The following is a 10,127-nucleotide window of genomic DNA, read 5'->3' on the forward strand; positions in this document are numbered from 1 at the left end:
ATCAGTCCACCACTTTCGTCTTTATCTCAACAACTTTTGCCACTAAGGTTGTGTTCAACAAAGATAAATGCAAAAACAGATAGTAACGTGCAGTTTAATGTAACCTGTGGAGTTTTGTTTACATTCAGTGTGCCATGACCCCTGCTGTTATTATTCAGCAGTGTCTTTGTGCAGGATGTTGATCAGTGCCTCCTGGTGACACCTGGTCCCGGTGTTCCAGCCTGTAAAAGCAAGGTCCTGGTACTCTGGTCCTCTCTCTCCCTCTCTCTCTCTCTCTCTCTCTCTTTCTCCGTCTGCTGGCTCTGCTTCTCCCTCCTTCTCCGCCTTCTCTCCAGGCACACCGCCAGTGGTGTGAGGACGGCAGCGTTACCTCAGTTTCTCTTTTGTTTACCATACAATACCCACACACTGTCTCATCCCTCATGCACTCCTTACACTACTGATTCCACAGATACCCACACTCCACGCCTAGTTAATGTTCAGTTATGCATTTAATTCATTTGATTTTGATAAAATAAATGACTTGAAATGGTGTGTCTCCCACATTTGTCATGGCCCAAGAGCCGGGTTGTGACACGTGTTCCTCACCGAAATGCATCGTGTGAGTGCAGAGTTGAATGCATTTCCAGGTAGCAAATGCCAAAACAAGTAACTCCTTTAGCACCCTGAGCTAGCATGAAAAACAACATTTCCTCAAACAGTCCACCACTTTGATCCAGAGTGAAATATCTCAACATCACCCCTAATCAGAATCAGAATCAGAAATACTTTATTGATCCCCGGGGGGGAATTGTACAGTACCGGTGCTCCCATTCAAGAGTAAAGTAGCATAATTTAGAACTAAAAGTATGTACAAAATATAAAAATAAGAAATAGAAAATAAAAAATGTACACATTTACAGTATTTAAGTGAACAATGAGGTAAAAAAAAATATATACAATAACAATGTATATGTATGTATGTGTACTAAGCCTATATTCATATTCTTATCTACATTCTTTATTTTGGGGTGAGGAAGGGGGCTGAACCCTGCTATTCAATTTATTTTTAAAAAGCAATGCCTAACCTCATTTTATTTCAACACTACCATATTAATACTATATTGTTGACATCTCTCAAAAAACGTCTCTTTTCCCTAGTCACGAACCAGCGGCAGTGAGGCAGAACCAGCCTGTGGAACATATTAAGGGCACTTCAGCTGCTCAGACAGGCCTCACTTTGATCTGGGAATACACAGAGTCCTCAGCACTGACAGTTTATCTAAGCATCAGATCCCAGCCTGTCGCTCACGTCACCGCCACTTTGGGGGAAACCAACGGCTCCCACCTTCCGAGAGCACGGGCGTGGAATCACACCGGGAGGAAGACGGGGGTAACGAGGCAAAAATTAAAAAAGACACTGACACTTGTGGGTTTTGTCTCAATTGAAGAGGAATGGCAAAGAAGTCTTAGGCATTTCAAACTTAACACAACGCTCACGCCGCAGTCAAGGTCGAGCACAGCGTGTGACTCCAGAATTTCGACGTGCTGCTGCTCTGATGGTGAAATACAAGTGAAATCGATGCCCTGAATACTCTCGCTGTCCAGTGGAATGATTCCACTTTCTATGGACTCATTCATTAAGAGGTTAATGACTCGAAATGTGAAATAAATTTTACGTCCAGTGGAACATTCCCTGCAAGTGTGTGCGAGAGGGATGGACTGTGCTCAGCCATCAGCCTAATGTTCTTCAAAGTCGAGATGAATGGACCCCTCCCTTCCTCAGTGAACTCCATTTCTCCTATACAGATCATAGATATGGGCTGTTGCTTTTTTTCATGGCCAGATTCAATTTATGGTTTAATTAACATTTCGGAGCCAAAAAAGACACTCTCATGTCTTCAATAGCACAGCTGGCCCGAGATGTATTTATGGATATGGTGAATTGAAAATGAAAAGGCACAGAGATTTTGACTTAGAGATTATTATATCATTTGACTGAGCCACATATATGAACTCGAGCTCGACAGCGAGGGGAAGACTTACTTACTGTCAATGTACTGTTAACTGAAAAAAAGAAAAGAAAAAAAAGCCTCCATTTCTTTGTTCACTGGGGAGCAATAAAAACAGATGGCGACTAAAATGATCCATGTCTGCAGTATGACGACAATTTCTAATCATAATTTATCCCAAGCTCATCACAGTTATGTTGTGTTTGCAAAGTGGTTAATTCCTTTTTGATTCAGTGCCATCATAAAAAGACACACTCTTTGTGGAAGTGAACACTATTTCAGTTGTCAGGCCGGCTACAGGCTTACTGTCAGCGTTATATTGGCCAGCGCTGATTAAAGCTTTAAATTTTGATCATTGGTGATTCAGGCTCTCAATAATGGTCAACAATGATTAAGCTGTCACCACAGGGTAAGGTCATTTCCACCTCCTGGTAATGATACAGAGCGCTTTTCATTTGTTGACGTGTTTTCAATATCTAATGGCAATTATGCTGGCGAATGAAAGAAACAAACTTAAGCCAATTTATTAGTTAACGTCTATAAAAGTCACTGAATGTACAAAATATGACGGCCATCTTCCAGCCATCTTCTATATCTGCATTTCTCTAGTTACTCCTACAGGTTTGATAAGAGGTGGTGTTCTGGTAGCAGTAGTGTGTGCCATGTGAGGAGTCCAAATATGGAACAAGACCTTTGCTGAATATCATCCTTGTGCAATCTGTCCTACATTCGTTCACCTCTATGATCCGAGGGAGATGAAATGTTGAGAATGTAATATGAGGGTAATCAATGAGAAACTGGATTTGCTTCATTATGAAGAGTATGTTTTTTTAGCCATGCTTGCGCAATGGCTCTATGGCAATGACGGCTGGTTGGTTGGTTGGTCAGTTTGTTGGTCTTCCGCTTTGGTGAATGGATTCAGTAGTCGTTGAAACATTGAGAAATTTTGTTAAAGATGTTTATGACCCCTCAAATTCCAATGTATCCAATACTTTTGCACATTCCCATCAGCCTCAACAGTACTTTATGTTGTAGTGTGTAGTGCTGATTAGCAAATGTTAGCAGGCTAACACGCTGAACAAAGAACATTATACCAAGACACATCATGCTGTGTAGTCATGAAGGACTGAAGCTGCTGCTGCTAATGTGCTACTTTCGCAAAACTGCTTTCGTTGTACATGTAATTGCAATGCAATAGGTCTCGTCTTTGGTTTGGAAAGGCTTTGTCCCCAATATAAAAAACACATCATGCTCAGCACATCAATCTTTTATCATTTTGTCTTATCCAATTATATATAACCTCATACTGTTGTATGTCATACACAAGCAGGGTATGCAATGAACTAGGATGAATTGGACTATGAGGTAATTATAAGTGTACAGTGATGTAAGTCTTCACAAAAACAAAAAGTCTTACTATGTTTTTCCATTTTCTGAAGTGTTTATTCGCTTTTACCAGCTGTGCATGGTGCCTTCATTGCCATTTCACACTATATAGTGTGACCACACTCAAAATTGATTAAGTATGCATGCTGGCATGTTTGTCATTGTGATCTTATACATGCTCAAAACAATGTACAGTATGCAACTGAGACACATGCATCAAGCTTATTGAAGACAGAGGACAGATATGGATTGTTTAGATGTACAGCGCTGCAGAGGAATAATCACATCTTCTAATTGTGCCGAGTCTGAGCTCTCAAGGGAGCAAACAAAACAAAGGAAGATTAATAATGAAATGATGAGACATGGGCTATGAGAGGATGATGCGCTGGGAGGGGAAGCTGTGATTTAAAGATCTGGAAAAGCTAAGACTTAATCACTTTATCTGATTGGTATTTGAAGACATGAATCTCAATTAGCAGGCATTAGGATCTTTTTTGGCAGTTATGCGGAGTCCATTTCCATGATTGGACCCTGCCTGCTTGTCAGCCAGAGTTAATATTCAGATAGATGGACGTATTTTGAAAACAGCTAGGGAAAATATATGAGCCATAAGATGTTCATTTAGGATATGAAATATCTCAAAAGTGTAGTATTTTACATGGCATTTCAATTTTAGCAGCTCACATATTGTTATACCAGTGAGATTTAGCCTCATGCAACAATCAGTAGATCTACAGGCTGTGGACTGTATTTATACTAAATCAGCCCTCTTTTTTTCTCATCTGCTGCTGTTGTTGTTGCCTTATTGTCTTATAATTAATGATTTCCTATCTTTAGCTGCTTTGTCTGTAGTGCTTTGTCTTTCCATGCTAGCCACTGTGTACTGCACCCTCTTGCCTTTGTGTGCCTTAATTATGGCTGAATGGGCGACAATGGGTCTTTTAACTGATAGGCCTTTCTCTCAGCTCCCAGGTTCTCTATCATTGCCTGCCACAGGTTCTCAAAATGGCTGCCTTTGTACCTGCTCCCTCCATGCCTCAATTATTAACAAACCAAATGGTCGCCCTGGTTACTTGCAGATAAGCAGCTAGGCTAATTTGGTTAGCTTGTTATCTCATCAGTCGGAAGGTAAAATGAAAGACGCTGGGAAATCACCTAATTACCCACCTTGATGTATTGTAGCTGTGTAAGTATACGATCAGCAGAAAGATTAGCTTGCTTACTCCGCTGCTGAAATGCAGGATTAACAATATGCTTTTGATTTTTTTCCCCTGCATTTTTGTGATTTTTTTTTTTTTTTAATTATTCACATTCTGATCTCACGTTTTTGCTCTCTAGGTGCACAAAACTCCCCATGCCCAGTATCTACAGAGCCTCTTTAGCATCACCTGGGGTAGTTTTTGAAGGAATGCTAATCTAGGATTCAGTTTGATAATGTGTCTATGAAGTATTCACTCTTCCCTCCCCCTCTCAGGGTTGATTCTTTGCATCCTACAGTAACCTGCGAGCTGCCTCTTTGTGGCGGCGTGTGTCTGATATTTGCAGAGGCTCTTGGGGAGATGCATTCGTGTGTGGATGACATCGGGGGAATCACTCAGACGAGTATCCTCCTTGACAGTTGCTTGCTTCCAATCCGATGCCTCTCACCTGAGGCACAGGCACCAACGTCCTTCAAAACCATCTGCCTGTCTTTCGCTGCTAATTGATTTGTCCTTGGATGGAGGTGTCTGGGAATGCTTCGGGGAGAATATGTATTTTGACAGATGCTCTGCACGTGAATGTGTACCATACACAGAAAAAAGGGCGGGGCCTTGACTAGGAGACGCTCGCCATGCCTGGAGGTGAATTAGACATCTTTGTGATGCGTTGAGTTGTTTAAAGAAAGCGGCGGGGAGCTTAATGGCGAGGCGTCTCAGCAATTTTACAGCAGCAATCTGGTTTGTTTTCCTTGTGCTTCAAAGTACATTAAACTCTCTCTTTCTCTACAGTACTTCTCTCGTGCCCTCTGGTAGCATCTTAACTAAGCCAGCACTTTTCACAGTCTTTAGGGATTCACACCAAAATGCTACAAAACACTATCACAGGAGGTGTGGCCGTCCTGCCTTTTTGATACAGCTTCGAAAACAGTTTTCCATCATCAGTAGTCAAAAGCCACGAAGCGCTGAAATCAATATATTGTCTTTGACACAATAGCATTATGATAGCCCACCCTTGGTGTGTGTGTCTGTTTTTTTCCCCCAGCAATACCATAAAGGCAATAATTAATTCAGGAAGTGAGGAATTATTCAAAAAGAAAAGGCTGCAAGCCACAAGTTGAATGCTGTAGCCTTTAGTTTGAGTTCAGTGCTCTCAAGGGATTGCTCCAGAACTGAATTTTCTTTTTGCATAATTCCACACAAAACCTTTATCGCCCCTCCTCCAAAAGAACACCTCCCCTCAGCTAGCCAAAAAATTGTCTGGAAGAAATGGAGGTTATCATCAGCTCGATGTGTTAACAAGAAACTTCACAGGCTAAGTCAGACACTGCAGAAGTAGATGGCTGTGATATTCATAGAATTTCTCTAAAGGGATTTCAATGAGAGGAAACGCATAGAATTATTCAGTTATTCATGAGTCATCATTGTCAAGACACATCTACCAAAATACTGACAATATAAGCATTGGATTCATCATGCTCCCGTCCAGTCAAGTGTAATGGAAAATACTTTTAATGAGCATCAAGCAGAGGGTGTTCGAGGTTACAAATAAATGCACTTTTACCTCAATTATCAGACATAACTCAATATTAAACCCACTAGATGCAGATTCTGCTGTAGCGTTCTGCCCTCCTTATTACCATAGGCTCCAGTATGCTGGACTTCTCTCGTCTCTCTCTTCTAACAGTGTGTGTGCAGGCTTAAACTACCCACCAGTAATTGGTCAGGCTCTGAGGATCTATTCCCTGGTGCCTATATTGAACAAGGAGGTCAGCTAATGTATTGGTGTCAGAAAAGGTTAAATACCTACACTGGCATTAAAATGTAATTAAGCTTTTCTCCCAGAAACACAAGCATGTGTTGCATATTATATACAAAAACAACATTTATACCTTTGTAGATATACATTTTAAATAGTCTACACCCCACTTCTCCTTCTATATAATATTAGTAGATACAGAGACAAGAAAATTACAAAATGATCCCAAGATATAACATGGAATATCCTTACACACCAGTAGGTAGCAGGCATTTAAAAATAATGCTACTTGCACAACAGCATCCCTCTTTGGAACCAAGGTCTCAACACAGACATGCAGCAATGAAGTCCCTTGGCCGTTCGGATGCAAGGTGCAGCAATAGGGGGTTTTAAAAATGCAGGTTTAATTATTTGATTGTACCTGTGATCGCTTCTCTACTAACCTAATAATGGCGTGGATGTCTGTCAGGGTGTATGCGTTTAATTCCTTGGAGGCTGTGGGCTACAGAAGAGACGATTAACCATTTGCATTTAGATTGTGTGTTGACATACAATATAGACATATGGCCCAGTGATTCAGACATAGGGAGAGCGAAGCTGAGGCAGACACGGAGGGTCCGAGAGATCGAAGTCTTAGTATGTTTATGTGTGTGTGTGTGTGTGTGTGTGCATGTGGGTGTTTTGTATGTACACACGGTTGAGGTGGTCCAGTGTTAATAGCCATTTCTATCTCTCTCCCCCACGGCTTTCCTCAGGTCCCCCTCCCCTATCAGTGATGAAGGATTGGAGGATTCATAGCATTAGCTTCACTGTAGCTTATTGCTTATTAGTTGGCCTCGACACCCTGAGGAGAACGTGGAGGTAAATATAAGGGGGATTTAAGGAGGTTCCATCTAGTGAATGGATGGATTACATGATTATAAAGAGCCCTGCAGGGAGGCTTGGATGTTAGTAGAGGCTACCAGCTGGGGGAAAGGAAAAACATGAAAATACAGTAAGTAGAGGAGGAGAGATAGGAGGACACCTTCAATGTGCACTGATGTAAAAGAAACTTCTGTGGGCATTTATTCTTACTATACTGTAGAAGTCAGCGTGACTGCACTGTAGTGTTAATGCTACTGGACCCAAGGCAAAGTCAGTGTCACTATTATATAGAGACACTTAAAGGAAAATAGTGTTTTTACAATCTGGGTTTCATTTTCGTTGTTTTGGCCATCATCTCTGTTGGTGATGACAACATTTTACTTACCAGCGTAACAACTGCTGTGATGCAGAAGTGGTAACTAACGCTATTGGAGCTGGAAACACTAAATTATCACCTCAGTAAGTTGATATGTCAAACTTGTTAACTAACAGTTTCCTATTTACACATTCAGAAGACCCGGAGCAACATTAACTAGATTAGAGTTGTGTATTTCTGGCTACTCGACTCTTCTTTTAGCTTGATTTTACATGTGTTATATAAACCATACGCTAAAACTCTCTTCTTTCTTACTACAGTTCTGTGCACTTCCAGTTTTACATAGTAATGGATGACATTTCAGGTGAGGTCATTTTAATTTGAATATCCCGCTAACTGGTTTCGAGAATTTAAAAAGTTAAACTGGACATTTGTCCAGAAACCTGTCTGGTTGCTTCTTACGTGCCCTAAAGGCATCTGGTCTAAAGCTGGGATCTCAAGTGTCAAGTCAAGTTTTATCCTAATAATATCTTCATAACATATAAACCAGTGGACAATATACAGGTTACAGTGAATATACTCACTATTAGATTCAAGTGGACATTATATTTGAAGTGAATGAAGCTAGCTTTTCTCTGCATCCCAAGCCAGAAATCATTTTCCCTCTTTCCCTCTCACATTTGATATATTTTAAGCACATTAATCTATTTCCACCAATTAGTTCAGTTCTTGATCACTCAGCTGTTAGTATCCATCAGTGTCTTGGCTCAACAAGCCAATATAGTCTCACTGGTAAACTGTACTACTGTACTGTACTATTTTCATGCATCATCTGTCTTCTTCTCCATGTGTATTTGCAGTAACGTGCACATAATACCTCCATTTATGTTTAAGTCTTTGAATATTAGACTGCCTGAAGTTCCCAAGAACTACAAGAGTGGCTTATTGTCTGTAAATGCAGACATTTCGGCAGCTCATGTGCAGACGTGGAGGCCAACTTGTTCCCTTTTTCCCACTCAGCCTCACTTTGTCAAATGCCAATTGCTTATGAGACTATTACTCCATCAAATCATGAGAGGGCCTGCTCCAGCAATAACGATGACTTGCGCGACAAATTCTCTCATCGTAGTGACTCAATCGATCAGTGCATGAAGCAAATGTAAGTTTGTTAAGTCAGTTGGGGAGACAAATGCAACACGCAGAATATGCCGGCTTTGTCTTTATTGACTGGCTATTCAGTTGATATTTACAGAGCTCTGCTGCGTGAAACAGTTCATTAGCGCCATCGATCCCAAAGCATACACTTCTCTGTCATGCTGTCAAATAAGCTGCTTTGTACTAAAGCTGTTTTTATTGATATTCCTCGATGTTTCTTCTATTTTCTTTTTTTTTTGCACCAACTTACTTTCCTCGCTCAGATGAATCTTTTATTGATTTCAGCCCTCAAAAGACCGTCTTTCCTTTGCTGCAAAAGGTGTACTTTTGAAAGTTAGATCATGTTTTCAACCTTTATGACTAAATAAGTCATGTACACTCATAAGATAGAGACAAGACTCAGCAGTATACAGCCACCTTGCCAGTATATAACACATCTTATTTAGAGGATCTGCAGTACATATGCTTTAAGTCTCTCATGTTGGTTTCAGATAAAGCCAGTTTAACAAAGGAGACGTGGAAAACGTTTCAGAAATCTTCTTGGATAACTTTATAAATTAATGATTGAATGGATGAATTATAGAAAGAAAAAACTAGTGACATTCCCATCAGCCTCAGCTACACTTTGTGTTTAGTGCTAATTAGTAATGGTTAGCATGCTAATACGCATAACTAAGATGGTGAATGTGATAAACATTATACCTGCTAAACATCAGTGTGTTAGCAATGTCATTGTGAGCATGTTTGCATGCTGACGTTAGTATTTAGCTCAAAGCAGTTAGCATGGCTGTAGACTCCTCAGAAATTCGAATTCCTTCCTCCAACATGAAATGTGTACACGGTACACAGTTTCACAGCACTGTACATGTATGAATGGGCAAATTTTGATATCCGCTGCCAAATTGGAATATCATGTGAGATGGTATACAACTATGAGGACACACATTATATTTTTCCTCATCTAAACATGTAATTTGTCACAAATGAAAATGTAACACATATTGAACAGCTTTTATTGCTTTTCTGTTAATTCAGACTTGCATGGAGCAGCCTTTCACCTCGTTTTTCTCAGCATGATTAGCTTGCGGGCCCCAGTGACTTAACTACAACATCACAGCGCAGCTTCTCATAAAGCCAGATCAATTACTGCGAGTGGGCCCTGATTTTTGTCTCATTTCCTGTCCTCATTTTTCACAGCTTCACAGGGACTGTAGAAGAAGGGAGCACCATCTGTGCACCTTTGCCCAAATAAAAAAGAAAAAAAAGAAAACACGTCCTCTCCGTGTTTAAGATAATCTCATGGAGGCACTTGTTCTTCTGGAAATCCTCTTGCCACTGAAATCAATTTGCTTTCATTGGGCCTAATGACACTTGGTTAGGGCTCCCATTTCCAAGTGGGCCATTCAGGGAGCTGTTCATGGAGGATAAAGTAACTTGGTGAAAACACTTCAGTAGCCAAT

Source organism: Enoplosus armatus, chromosome 22 (assembly GCF_043641665.1).
Source record: "Enoplosus armatus isolate fEnoArm2 chromosome 22, fEnoArm2.hap1, whole genome shotgun sequence".
Classification (NCBI taxonomy): domain Eukaryota; kingdom Metazoa; phylum Chordata; class Actinopteri; order Centrarchiformes; family Enoplosidae; genus Enoplosus; species Enoplosus armatus.